This window comes from Protopterus annectens, chromosome 2.part2, assembly GCF_019279795.1.
Source record: "Protopterus annectens isolate FY-2018-M chromosome 2.part2, PAN1.0, whole genome shotgun sequence".
Taxonomy (NCBI): Eukaryota; Metazoa; Chordata; order Ceratodontiformes; family Protopteridae; genus Protopterus; species Protopterus annectens.
Window position 1 is genome coordinate 1055419302 of NC_056730.1, and position 15390 is coordinate 1055434691.

Sequence of the window (15390 nt, forward strand, 5' to 3'; positions counted from 1 at the left end):
CAGTTGAGGCAGATGTAATTTTTTTGTGAATGGAATGGGTGAGAGCCTGTGAGTGTTTGTTTAAGAGATGGTTATATTGCTGCAGGCTGGAAAAGTTAGGGGTCTTGTGATAGGTTGGAATTTGTATAGAAAAGGGGTAGGACCAGTATAAGGGAAGTGCTGTCAGGGTGGGTGAGAACGATGGTAAGGTGAGCAGTGGCATTGTTAAAAATAAAGAACAAACAGATGGAAGTATTAACATAAGAAACAAGGAAGATTTTAAAAACATGAGACAGAAAAGGACAGTGTATCAAATAGCAGTATGAGGGTGCTAAAGGATTTAGAATTAACACAGCCCAGATGGGTGAAAGTAGACAGGGAGTTAAGAGTGAGATATATGCTGCAGACAAGGGACAGATAGCTGCTAAAAGATCAATAGTAATTCGCTGTGCCTTACAACTGAGAGTCAAACAGGAGACTATCTAGCATATGGCAATACAGCAATAAATAAATGGGCCCCAGTAGGAAGGGAACCAGCTATGGAAAATATTCTCAGTATTCATACAATAAGATGAAAGAGGGCAGTTGCACTCATTAAGGCAGGAGATACCAACAACAGTAAAATTTCCTTACACTAATCTAGGAAATACCTAAATAAACAGTTGCAGTATAGGGAATGTCCTTACTTGAGGCACATCTTTGTGACCTCTCTCTTTAATGCCCATTGGAGCCAAAATAACTGGGTGTCCTGACCTTGCTTCAGAGCCTTGCCTGATGTTACTAGTGATGTCACTCTGAATAGGGGGTGTTCTTGACCTTGTTAGACCCAATATGGAAAGTAGCATTGTATGTAAATGATCAATATTGCAGGTTTCTACTGAACATGATTAAAATACATACAAACAAAAAGAAAGCCTGCATCCAGTCTGAGTGATAAATTAATACATCTAAAAGGTAGGTGACTAATTCTAAATAGTTGATACTTTAATATATTTTTAATTAAGCTTCAAATATGTTTTACATTCAAGCAAGATTAGGTATGATTTATTAAGTCTGCTTTCCAAATGTAGTAGACAGCAATAACTAAAAAGGAAATATTAATGCTCCAAATGCAGCACACTGAAAAGTACTGCAGATGACTCATATTCAGCTAGCAGCACTGTTACTGGAGAGACCAGATTGGGTGAATGGAAGTGAGGATGCCGGCTTGACTGTCCTGATGGAAGGTATCAGCTTGTTTCACTACATTGGCAATTGCTTTAGCATTAAGAACCTAGTGAGCCCCATGCTTCAGTGGTATACCACTTGGATGGGAGATTCACATGCACAGCAACGTGCATACACCCTCAGAGGTCAGTTATAGCATAGATTGCAAGGCTACTATTTGGGGGCTAAAACAATACAAAGGATATGTAGACATGCCCACACTCTAGTATCTGACTCTCACCTCAACCACTGATTGAATGAGATGGGGGGGCTGACATCCCAAAAAAAGAAAGAATGAGTTAATCAACTTCAAGGAAGGGAGGCATTGGGCTGATCCTGTGAAGAGTAAAAAAAAAGAAAAAAGGCAACATGGTGACTCTCAAAAGAACATTTTGCAGTTTTGCAAGACAAATATACATAATAACTTTGTTTCTCCTATAAGATAAACACTAATTAATCATAGACATATTGACCATATGTGAGATGTAACACAGGGGGAACTTTAATAAAGCCTACATGGTCGTTTTTACCATGTAAGCATTGTGGCATGCTACTTACACAAAAGTAAGCAGGTTTGTGATTCAGTAAATACAGCTGTGTGGCGTGCATGCATACGCCAACATGGTCATATTTGTGGCATGCAAATCACCTCATAAGCAGGTGAATTTTATGCAAATGGGGGAAGTAGAGTGATCCAGCAAGCAATTAGCAGCCCTGCAGACCCTGTGTCAGTGTCCATAGTGTACACAGAAAAATTTTGTGTACAGGATTTTAGACAGACAACAGGGGCTGTAAAAACGTAGCTAGATGAACAGAAATGGATAGCACATACAGATAGGAGCAAAACTATCCACTTTGTGTCCAAAACATGAGGGAAATAAGTTAGCTAACTTGAGCACAATTCTGTTGCCTCTTCATCACAAAGACCTGTTATCTGGAAATATGTCTGTACATACAGACAGGTACGTATACATATCTGTCTGTCCCTATCTCCCTCTGACATGATTAGTGTATCTAACAGTATGTACCCCAAATACATATAATACAGATATATATATATATATATATATATATATATATATATATATATATATATGTATATTACAATGATACATAAACTCTCCACATATATCTACAAAGCACATATACATAACGTACTTATACAGCGACATTTATAGAGACATCCCTGAATTTATATATATATATATATATATATATATATATATATATATATATATATATATATTTATATATATGTGTGTGTGTGTGTGTGTGTTTGTGTGTGTGTGTGTGTGGGGGGGATGATGCATGAATTTCCCCACATACCCTCGGAATGCTGAGGTTATCTGCACTCACACATCAAAATACAGTTGCCCAAAAGAACCAAACCAAGGCCTCAACAGTACATATTCCACTCACTCCCAGAGCCCTGTGCTTGCGGAATGTCACCATGCAGACAGACACAGGTGAGCAGATGGTATAATATATAATGGTTTCAATGTATGCCTTGGACAGGGCAAATAGTCCCTGGCCACATGCTTGCCTAACTGCAACCAGCCACATATGGCCATACATGTTGTCCAACACAAGCCTACTTTATGTACATTACAAGTACAGTGCTTGCAATCACATATACAACAGACATAACCTGTGGCATGTGCAAGTAATACTGTGAGCTATAGTATGCAACTGTAGATAGGTAAGTGTCCTACTCTCATATTAGCCAACTCTCTGTGTGTGTTTGTGTAAATATATCCTCTTGCAGCAGTTTATGGGCTATCCACCTGCAATGGTTAGGCCCTAATTGGCTCTGTAACTAGCTGCCAGCCTCTAAATTGCCCTCCTCTACAAGGCCTGCTGATGTTATCCACCTTAAGAGTGCTGGCTGACAATCTAATATCAGGTAAACTATGTGGTGCATGTGATAAATACTGCGAGGAAAGGTAGGGATTCTGATCTTACATCAACCATCTATGTGTGTGTATGTGTAACACTACAGATATAACCGTGTTACAAAAAAAACAAGTGAAAAACAAGTAAACACCACGGACTCCTTGCTCCAGCAAACAGAAAATTCAAATGTCCTTAGCAGGAAATATGGCAACACAATTTCCTTAACGCAAAATTTATTAATACAGCGTTTTCGCCGTGTGCATTGACACAGCTTCTTCAGAGTGAATAAAACAGGTACTAGATGCACTGAAACAGTTTTTAAATCATTCACTAGGAAGTGATGTCATGGCCAATGAATTAAAGGTACAAAGAACATTAAAAATAAGAACAAAATTATTATAAAATGCATTTACAAAAAAGCACCTCAATAAAAGGTCATGTTAAAACCTGTAAGCGAACAGTAATAAGTTGGTAAATAAACAACTTATGAGCAATAAAATAAATCCTAACAGTTAAAATAACTAAGAATTCTGACAATTTATTTACAGTAAAAAATATATGTGTATAGAAATGTGCATATACTGTAGTATAATATTATTATATATACAATGTGATGTAATACAACTGGAGAATGTCAGTTCTACAAAAAAGAAGGGAACTCAACATGGGTATGAGCCTAATAGGGGAGAGTGTAAAATAACAAAGAATTTAAACACCACACAAGAAGTAGTGTAGGAGAACTGTATCATCTTAGATAACTTCTAATTTTTAATACTGAAGAGATATTACAGTTCTCATTTAATCCTGGATGCTTGAATGCATCTGTTCTAAGTTGCCATTCCAATTCGCAAAGTTCCAATAATAATGGTATAGGGCCCCCCCTAATGGTACCCAGTATTTGGTCTATAGCCATAAATGAGAAACTATGGCCTGGGAAGTTTATGATATGTCTAGCAAGTGCGTTGCTCTCGTTATTGTTCCTGATCGCATAAAGATGTTCATAAATGCGGTCACGGAACCTCTGATCGTCTTACCGATGTAGAATGACGAGCAGCAGTATAAAAACCACATAGACAATGGATTTACTTTCACAATTAAGGGGGGCTCTGATGTTGTATTTTTTATTACGGATTTGGAAGGTTTGTCCAGATCTGACTTTTATACATCTATTACAGAACCCACATGGGAACATACCCACTTTTCTATTAAATGATATTTTGGGAGTGTTCCTCTGCAATAATTCCTTCAAATTATTGTTCCTTTTGAACACAAATTTGGGACTAAGACCAAATTTTTCTATAAGTAAAGAGTTACTCAAAATAAAATCCCAATTTTTGTTAATGATAGTCATTATGGCCTTCGAGTCTAAACTGAAGGTCATGATAAAACTAGTAGATGGATCAAAGATAATGGGTTCAGAGTTTACCTCGATAGTTGTATGATTTATATCGGTACTGACAACAAAGTCACTACCTGGGTGGGTGGGGGACAGTTGGTGGTTGTCCACGCTTAAAATGACCTTGAAAAAAACATTTAATCTTTTCAAATGCACTTCCGAAATAAGTTCACGTATAAGGTCAAGTGGGTAATCTCTATTAGTAAACATGTCGGATAGAAAATCACATTCTTTGTGAAAATCCTCCAACGTACTGCACATCTTAGCCGCCCTCACTAATTGGCCCTTAACAATGGCCTTTTTCTGCTTGAAGGGGTGGTGGCTTGAAAAGTGTAAAAAAGAATTGCAGTACGTTGGTTTTCTATAAATACTAGATGAGTATGAATTAGACTGAATATTTTTGAACAATCTAATGTCAAGATAGTCAATTTCAGTGTTAGAAAATTTATACGTGAATTTCAAGAAATCAGTGGTGGTATTAATAGAAGTGATGAAAACGTCAGCGTCAGAGAGATTACCCCTGAATAACAAAAATACGTCATCCAGGTATCTCGTATAAAATTTTACCTTTGTCATAAGAGTTGGAGATGCAAAAAGCAAATGTTTCTCCCAGTATCCCATGAAGAAGTTTGCCACAGATGCCCCGCAAGGGGAACCCATGGCAACTCCTTGTTTTTGGAGAAAATATTTTTTATTAAAAATGAAGTAGTTTGAAGAAAGAACAATATCCAAAAGTTCAGTAATAAGTTAAATTTCTAGTCTGGGTGCACCCAGTTCGTGGAGTAACAATGCAGTCCACTCAAGAGCTTCTTGATGGGGTATTGAAGTATATAAGTCCACCACGTCAACAGTGAGGAAATTGTCATCACTGTTGAAGGGTAGACTATTAATACGTTCCAAAAATGACCAGGAATCTTTACAGACCCCAGGCAAGAGATGGACGTATTTAGATAGAAGTTTGTCTACAACTTTAGCACTAGGGTAAGTCATAGAGGACCTTCCGTCAATCAAGGCTCTCATAGATGGATCCACTAAGTCCTTGTGGACCTTGGGGATGCCGAACATGACCGGAAGCTTTGGTAGCATGATATCTAAATAGTTATAAGTGTCCATATCAATTTTGTTTGCAAGATACAGATCTCGGAAATAGCCTCTTATCCTGTTATGTGCAGTATGAATTTCACTAATAGAGGCTTCTGAGTAGGCAGGTGAGTCCAAAACCAATGACATTTTTTCATTATACACTTCATTTTTAAATATAACCAACCCACCTCCCTTGTCCGGTTTCATTAACCGTACTGATGCATGACACAGGTTGGCGAGTGAATTAAGTTGTTCTTTAGTGGTGTTAAATGACCAGTTACAGCTTCTCAAGGGGGAGTCGTTGAACCAGTGCCTAAGATCTAACTCACACACCTGTTCGAAAAGGGCCAATGAAGGATGGAGTGGTGGGTTAAAAACACTAGGTAGTTTAAACAATGAAGCGTCTGGCAAACTACTTTCATTGTTAAAAAACAATTTCAAGTTTAATTTCCTCACGAAACACTTAAGATTGATAATTTCTTTTGTAATGTCACCTAGTTTGCTTGGAACAAAGGTGTTTTCATGCGCTAGAAGTTCAATAAGGTCTCCGGGGAGGGAAATATCACTGAAATTGTAAATTTTGAAATCACCATTACGGTTGCAAACAATTTTAGGGCCATTTTGTATTAAAGCATCTTCATCTGTGGCAAACTTCTTCATGGGATACTGGGAGAAACATTTGCTTTTTGCATCTCCAACTCTTATGACAAAGGTAAAATTTTATACGAGATACCTGGATGACGTATTTTTGTTATTCAGGGGTAATCTCTCTGACGCTGACGTTTTCATCACTTCTATTAATACCACCACTGATTTCTTGAAATTCACGTATAAATTTTCTAACACTGAAATTGACTATCTTGACATTAGATTGTTCAAAAATATTCAGTCTAATTCATACTCATCTAGTATTTATAGAAAACCAACTGCAATTCTTTTTTACACTTTTCAAGCCACCACCCCTTCAAGCAGAAAAGGCCATTGTTAAGGGCCAATTAGTGAGGCGGCTAAGATGTGCAGTACGTTGAGGATTTTCACAAAGAATGTGATTTTCTATCCGACATGTTTACTAATAGAGATTACCACTTGACCTTATCGTGAACTTATTTGGTGCATTTGAAAAGATTAAATGGTTTTCAAGGCCATTTGCGACAACCACCAACTGTCCCCACCCACCCAGGTAGTGACTTTGTTGTCAGTACCGATATAAATCATACAACTATCGAGGTAAACTCTGAACCCATTATCTTTGATCCATCTACTAGTTATATCATGACCTTCAGTTTAGACTCAAGGCCATAATGACTATCATTAACAAAATTGGGATTTTATTTTGAGTAACTCTTTACTTATAGAAAATTTGGTCTTAGTCCCAAATTTGTGTTCAAAAGGAACAATAATTTGAAGGAATTATTGCAGAGGAACACCCCAAAATATCATTTAATAGAAAAGTGGGTATGTTCCCATGTGGGTTCTGTAATAGATGTATAAAAGTCAGATCTGGACAAACCTTCCAAATCCGTAATAAAAAATACAACATCAGAGCCCCCCTTAATTGTGAAAGTAAATCCATTGTCTATGTGGCCTTTTACTGCTGCTCGATTCATCTACATCGGTAAGAGCCGACCGCATTTATGAACATCTTTATGATCAGGAACAATAACAATAACGACTAGACATATCATAAACTTCCCAGGCCATAGTTTCTCATTTATGGCTATAGACCAAATACTGGGTACCATTAGGGGGCCTATACCATTATTATTGAACTTTGAATGAATGGGCAACTTAGAACAGATGCATTCAAGCATCCAGGATTAAATGAGAACTGTAATATCTCTTCAGTATTAAGTTATCTAAGATGATACAGTTCTCCTACACTACTTCTTGTGGTGTTTAAATTCTTTGTTATTTTACACTCTCTAATTAGGCTATACCCATGTTGAGTTCCTTTCTTTTTGTAGAGAACTGATCTCCAGTTGTATTACATCACATTGTATATATAATAATATTATACTACAGTATATGCACATATATATTTTTACTGTAAATAAATTGTCAGAATTCTTAGTTATTTTAACTGTTAGGATTTATTTTATTGCTCATAAGTTGTTTATTTACCAACTTATTACTGCAGGTTTGCATGACCTTTTATTGAGGTGCTTTTTTGTAAATGCATTTTATAATAATTTTGTTCTTATTTTTAATGTTCTTTGTACCTTTAATTCATTGGCCATGACATCACTTCCTAGTGAATGATTTAAAAACTGTTTCAGTGCATCTAGTACCTGTTTTATTCACTCTGAAGAAGCTGTCAATGCACACGGCGAAAACGCTGTATTAATAATTTTAGTTAAGGAAATTGTGTTGCCATATTTCCTGCTAAGGACATTTGAATTTTCTGTTTGCTGGAGCAAGGAGTCCGTGGTGTTTACTTGTTTAACACTACAGATATGCCCTTAAGGGCTGTCTCACTGCAATGGTTAGGCACTTTTTGGTTTTGTAACTAGCTGTTGTCCTCTAAATTGCCTCATCTACAAGGCCTGCTGATGTCATCCACCTTAAGAGCGCTGGCTGAAAATTTAATAGCAAGCAAACTCTGTGGCATGTGTGATACATACAATGAGCTGTAGTGTGTAACAGTAGAGAGGTATGGGTTCTAATCTCATATCAGCCAGCTTTCAATGTGTGCAAATGTATCCCCTTGCAGCACTGCAAATATGCCTTTATGGGCTATCTCCCCGAAATGGTTATGCACTTTTTGGCCCTGTAACTATCTGCTGGCCTCTAAATTACCCTACTGTACAAGGCCTGCTGATGTCATCAACCTTAAGAGTGCTGCCTGAGAATCAAACATCAGATAAATTATGTGGCTCATGTGATAGTATATAACAATAGGTAGGTAAGGGTTCTAATCTCACATCAGCCAACGTGGTGTGTGCGTGTGTATACCCATACCACACACACATATGATAACCTTTGTAACATACACATTGGCAGGATAGATAGCACTAGCAGAGATGAGGCATAGTGTGTGCATCTGGTATTGTCCTCTGTAGTGTGTACCACTACATTGGTAAGTGCTCCAATGTACATGCAGCCAACATGCACTATGTGTGTGCTGTGCCTGCCCAGTATGCAGTGAGTGGAAGTGCTGCTAGCCTAAATGTGGCCATGTGTGCATATCAGGCTTTGACAGCATTGTCCATCATGTCACAGAGCAATAGGAGATGTGCACGTCAGTAGCATGATGGCCATACAGCCATCACAATTGGAGACATTGCCACCCCTCATCACAGAAACAGCATATATTGCCAAAGTCCATGAGAGGCGCAGCCACATCCCCAGTGTTGAAATGACATTCACCCAGCCAGTCATACAGATGGCATGTGGGTCACAAAGTCGAGCTAAAATAATTTCAAACATTGTAATATCAAACCCTAAAGTCTGAAATTCAAAAATAGCGAAGCCACGGCACACCAATTTTTTTCCCAGGGAAAAAAAATCAGTGGGCCATTTTCGGGGCTTTGCTATTTCCTCCACTGTGGTGCGATCTCAGATTTGGTATATTTAAGTAGGGAGGTGTGGGGGCAAAGCCCCCCACTTTAATTTAAGTTTAAGGTTTATTTATTTTTTTGTTATGGAACAGCAATTTTTTTTCCCTGGGAAAAAAATTGCTGTTCTGTGTTTTTGTTATTGTTGGGTTTCAGACTTTAAGGTTCGATATTACAACATTTGAACTTATGTTAGTTCGACGTTGGGATATAGACCCATGGCATGTGTGGAGGTGCACTGAGGTGCTCTCTGTACTGCACTAGTAGGGAGGGTCTGTGTCAAGGGTACTTTATGTCTGCTACACAAATGTCTCCAATAAGCATGTACTACTAACATCGCATAGTGGGTTAATGTCCTTAGAGTGATTAATCCATCTGTTATGCTTCCTACAGATAGACAGCAGATACACTCAAGCAGGGTCACACCTTGTCCAGTATGCATGGCACAGATCACCTATGAGTACTCTGAATGGCACAGGTGGCACTGACATGCATTGCAGATGAACAGCAGTGAGCACATACTGAAGATGTGATGTGACCCTGTGAGGGGGCCATACTGTCATGTGCAAGTCCCACTACAGTTTGGAAAGGTACATCAACACATGGCCATTGTTGTCAGATAGTGGCATGCTGAGGGAAGATTATATGGAGGGTATGGATGTGTCACCTACCGGTGACTGTGGCCACAGCTATGCCATACAATTCCTGCCATACCACTGTACAGACATGTTGATGTGTGGCATATTTGTTGTACACCTGTGTGGCCGGGTCTGTGTGGCTACCTGTCACCCCTAAGTATGTACATCACATGTAGGGACTGCTGTGCTACTAACCAGAGGCATAGGTCTTCCTGATGGAAAGGATAGTACACACATATACATATTTGATGGGGTTATGGCCATTACTATGTCACCAGACATGTATTTGTAATACTGTCATACAAGACACTGACATAACACAGTGACTGTATGAGTGCTCACAATTAACAGGCAGCAGCCAACATTGTTAGCCACAGTCAGTACCCGCATGTACTGTGGTGACATGCAGTCCAAGGAGTAGAGGACCCAGGACTGTGCCCTGTTGAGAACTGCTGATTACAGAACAGCTATTCGAGTCAGATGTCCATACGTTGTGTATGTCTGCCATCAATGGGCCACGTAGCGACCACTACATTGACAGTATCTTGGATGCCTAAGTGAGTGTTTTGTACATGTTGCCTAAATAGGTGGTATAGTGAGATAGCTTGGCACAGTATAGATGTTGTATTCCCTGATGTAGCCCCACCCATTTCTCTTCTGACTGCCATGACAAGGTTTATGAGAATATTAGGGAAGCAGGGCATGCTGCCAACTGTGTATGCCATGTACAGACTAGTATGTCAGCTGGTGTATAAGCAAGTGTCTGAGAGTCACACCCTGGGAACATGCTATCAGGAGATCTATGCTGCACTGATGCCACTCACCAGTGGGGCTCGCCATCCGCCATTAATGGAGTACCCCTTCTAGGTATTCCTTCTCTGCAGTCACAGCCACTGTCAGTGACCTCTGACTGGTACATTAGCAGGTGGTTGCATATTACCAGCTGTCACTGGCACCCATACATACCCAGCAGTTATCCAGGATGGCCTAAACCACAGTCATGCGTTGTCTGCGCCACTGACACAGATGACATGCCAACCACTGCGCATTACTATCCTGTGGGATATTATCCACCCCAGCACAATAATGTAGTGTGTGCACACCACACACACTGGAGCCATGACACATGAAGATATGGACACACTGTGCTGTACCCCTTGATGGTCACTGTTTATAGGTTCATAGGTAAGTACTAGGCTATCTGCCCAAGGGCATTTATAAGCCTAGCCAGAATGTGTTGGCTTTCGTCACACCCTTAGATTAGTTCCCTGTGCCTCTGTCCAGCAGAGCCATCAGTTCCCTGCACCACTGTCCAGCAGAGCCATTAGTTCCCTGTGCCACTGTCCAGCAGAGCCAATGCAGTGATCCCCAGGGTAAATTTTCTGTTTCCCATCCACTCATCAAGGTTTCTCTTGAAGAGTGTTAGTGAGGGGCTCTGCCTGATGTATATTGGAATCCTGTTCCAAAGCATGGGGAGACTCTGGGATAGGAATCTATCCCTCCAGCATGTCCTATTTATCATCGTGGTGAGGTTTATATTTCTAGAGCGTGTGGCTCTCTGGGATTTGTTTTTTTTTAGGTGGAGCATGTCCATCAATTCTGGGTTGGACATGGCCTTGAATGTCAGAGAGATCACCTCTGAGTAAGCGGTATGCAACTGAGTACAGCTGGAGTTTCTTGAGTCGGGCTGCATAGAACATCTGTTTGAGGCCAGTACTCCTCTTGGTGAGGTACTTTTGTGGCCTTTCCAGCTGTTGCAGGTGTCTTGTAAGGTTCATCCCAAATGGGGCATTGTATTCTATGATGGATCTAATGAGTGATGAGTAGAGAGGCACAATAACCTCTTTTGTTCTAGATACAAACCCTTTTGTGATTAGGTGGGCCACATAGAAGGATTTTCTAACCACCTTGGCAATATGATTATCAAAGGAGAGATTACTATCTACTTGGGTCCCCAGATCCCTTATTACATTTTCTGTATTTAGGGGACTACCACCTATGTGGTAGTTTGTGGGTATTTTGTTTTTTCCAAAGGGGGTGACTATGCACATTTTGGCATTTAGCTTGAGGCCATGATTTTGATACCAGGTATCCGTCTCAGTAAGACCCATCTGAAGGGTGTCTGTATCAGCCAGAGAATCAGTTATGGCCCCTAGTTTACAGTCGTCTGCGAACTTGGTCAGCCATAGTCCTCCTATGCTTGCCTGTACCTCTGAGAAGTATATACCGAACAGGAGGGGTCCTAGGACTGAGCCCTGGGGGATGCCACTTGTAACCGGCTTAGAGTTGGATGTAGAGCCTACAACTCTCTCCATGTGGGTTTTATCCATGAGCCAGTTGGCAACCCATCTTGTGACGTAGGGGTTTATGTTCAAGCTGGTGAGCTTGTCTATAATACTAGAGTGGGGAACGGTGTTGAAAGCCTTTGCAAGGTCTAGGTAGGCTGTGTGGACCTCCTTTCCCTCATCTAATGCCTTGGTAACCATCTCAAAGAAGTCCACCAGGTTTAAGAGGCATGATCTGCCCTTAACAAAACCAAACTGGGTAGGGTCCAAGGTTTGGAGGTTTCCAATGTCTCTGTTAATGAGTTCCATGATGATGCATTCCATAGTCTTGCAGACCAGGCTAGTCCAGGGTCCGTTGTGGCTCCACCTTTGTGGAGCTGGATAACTATTGCTGTGCACCACTCTATGGATATGTAGCCTGTAGAGAGGCTGAGTTTGAACAATGTGTTTAGGAGAGGGGTTAGTTCATTTTGGAGCTCTTGCAAGACACAGCCTGGGACCACGTCCAGTCCCATTGAAGCTGTGTTTTTGGCTTTGGCTAGGGCAGTTTTAACCTGTGCATTGGTGATTGATGGGTCCTTACATTCTTCTGGTATGCTTATGGGCCCTTTTGGGGGTGAGAGGGGGGTGAAGTTTGCACTAAACCTGTCTGCAAGAATGTTTGCAATATCAGTCGGTTCAGTGTATTTTGTGTCATTCTGCACTAACTCAGAGCAGATCTGAGAGTTTCCACTTAGGTTCTTGACATAGCTAAAGAACGCTTTGTGGTTATCTTTGGAGTCATTGGCAATTTTTCTTTCGAAACTAGCCTTGGTTGATTTAATGAGGGATCGTAGTTTCTTGCTGATACTTATCAGGGATGTCTTTCCTTCTTGGGAATTTACTCTCTTCTGTACTAGTTTCCTCCTTCTGTTGTATAGCTTGTTAATGGCAGGGGTCCACCAGACTGGTTTCCTTTTCTTGGATGAGTGAGTCTTGGTTTTACTTGGGATAGCATGATCCATGCATTCCTGCAGATGCTCATAGTGTGCCTTTGTAAAGGTTTCAGCAGCTTGGACAGCATTGTCCTTTAGCATGGGGGCTGTGAACCTTTCCACCTAGGTCTTAAGTAAAGTGAAGTTTGCTTTTGAAAAGTTTTTCATGGTGGTTTCCTTGATTGGGGGTGGGGGCGGAATGTGGATATCCAGAGCGATTAGTCTACGGTCTGATCTAACCAGCGAGGGGTTGACCTCCGGTTTGGAACACCGGTCGCCCATGTTGGTGATGACCAGATCCAATATGTTGTTCCCTCTGGTGGGGGTGTTGACCAGTTGATCCAGGGCATTCCAGTTTATAAATTCTAGGAAGCATTGGGCAAGGGAGTTAGTACTTGAGTAGTTCTCCCAGTTTATGTTTGGGTAATTGAAATCACCCAGTATTAAGGTGTTTGGTAGGACCTTCATATTTCCCAGTGTCTCCAGAAATGCGGAATAGGGGTCCCGGGCCATGGTGGGTGATCTATAGCAAGCTACAATTTGGATTGCAGTTTTGCCCATTGTTAGTTGCACATGGATGATCTCTGATGCATTGTGCTGCACCACTAACCTGGAGGTGTGGGTATCCTTGATGAATATGGATACACCCCCGCCTTTTGTGTTTCGGTCCTGGTTCTGTGGCCGAAAGGTATGGTATGAGTTATAGCCTAGTAGTGCTGGGGTGCTCTCAGGAGCCTTAAACCAGGTTTCTGTTACTGCACAGATGTCGATGTTCTCCATACTGAGGAGTGCCTCAAGTGCGTGCATTCTGAGGTTTAGACTTCTGGCGTTGAGCAGCATTACCCTCAGTTTTTGGTTACTTGTGCTATTTATAGTGGTGGATTTATCTTTTGAGCCTTGCCTAAAAAAGGCACTATGGGGGCGGCAAGAGCCTTGGCTAGTATTTGAAAACCTACGGGTGACAGGTGCAAGCCATCTCTTGTGAAGCAATGTGGCTTGTCGAGCATGTCATCCCAGGCGGACAGATACTGGATCCCCTTTGAATGACACCAGAAACTTAGCTAATTGTTGAAATTGATAATTTTTTCTTTATACTGTGGCATCATTCTTGGTGAGGGCAGGATGCTACTCAGGGTCAGGGTCATACTGGCCTGGGCTACATGATCAAAGAGGTGTTCCATGTCTCTTTTCATGTTGCCCAGGGAGGTACATCTCAGGTCATTTACACCAACATGTACAATGACAGAGTTGTATTTGTACTTGTTCTGGAGTGACCTGAGTGCTTGTGTTATGTGGCAGATCCTGGCACCTGACAGGCAGTTAACTGTAACCTTCTCCTTGTCCAGCCTAGTTAGTGGGACATCAGTATGCCTGACTATAGAGTCGCCTATTACTAGTGTGTTGGGTATGTTATTTTGCGTTAAGGGCTGTGATTGCGTGGCACACTGATTATGTGAAGTATGTGTTTCATGGTTGGTGATAGGGTGTGGAGGTTGCTTGGATGTCTGCTTTGGAGGTCTCTGTTGCTTTTGCAGATTTTTATTTAGAGCCTCTGAGTATGTTTTCATGTTTTCATGTGTGTTATTTGCCGGTGTTGGTTTATTAGGTCTATGTGAAACTGGTGGTGTGTTGCAAGTATTACCTTTCTCCTCTTGACTGTCAGTTCCAGTCTTGGGTTGAGAGAGCTTTGCCTCCAGTTTGGCTGTATAATTGCATCTCTCGCATATGTTAGTGTTTGGTGGTAGGAGGAGAGGGTTGTCTGTGTACATGAGGCAGTTGTAACATTGCCTCAAAATGCCCAGATTCACCAGGTGGACTGGAGAGTACACCAGAAACTGCCCTTTGGACATGCCTGAATAGGTAGAGTAAGCTGTTTTTCTGATTGGCTGGTGGGGATGAATAGAGAGCCTTGTCCTTCTGGACAGTATAGGGGGGGGTCTAGTGCTAGGGTTAATTAGTGCTTGCTATGAGATTAAGCAAGTGCTTGACTGTGAAATGAATGGTTTGAGTGCTAAAGTTGAAGATTTGTCTAGTTCCAATGGAAAAATTGAAGAGTAGACTTCGTGGAGCCGAGAATAGTTTAACTCTTGCTAAATGGTGCTGCCCGGTGCACAAAACTGCACAAATGCGTTTTTTATAGCAGGGAAGTGAAAGAGATAGAAATTAGCCCAAAATGGCTAATAAACTACTAACTTCTACACTGAAACCACTCCTCCAGAAACAAATAGCCTGCTCAAAGCTCCCCTCTCTCACAGGTAAACAGAGAAATTTCCTTCTATCCAAGTAAGGTATGGGCAACACAGAAACTTGTAACACAGCCCTGGATTCAGCAATAACCTGAAAACTGGACTATACTAGTTCAGAAAGGCGGGAAACAATTAT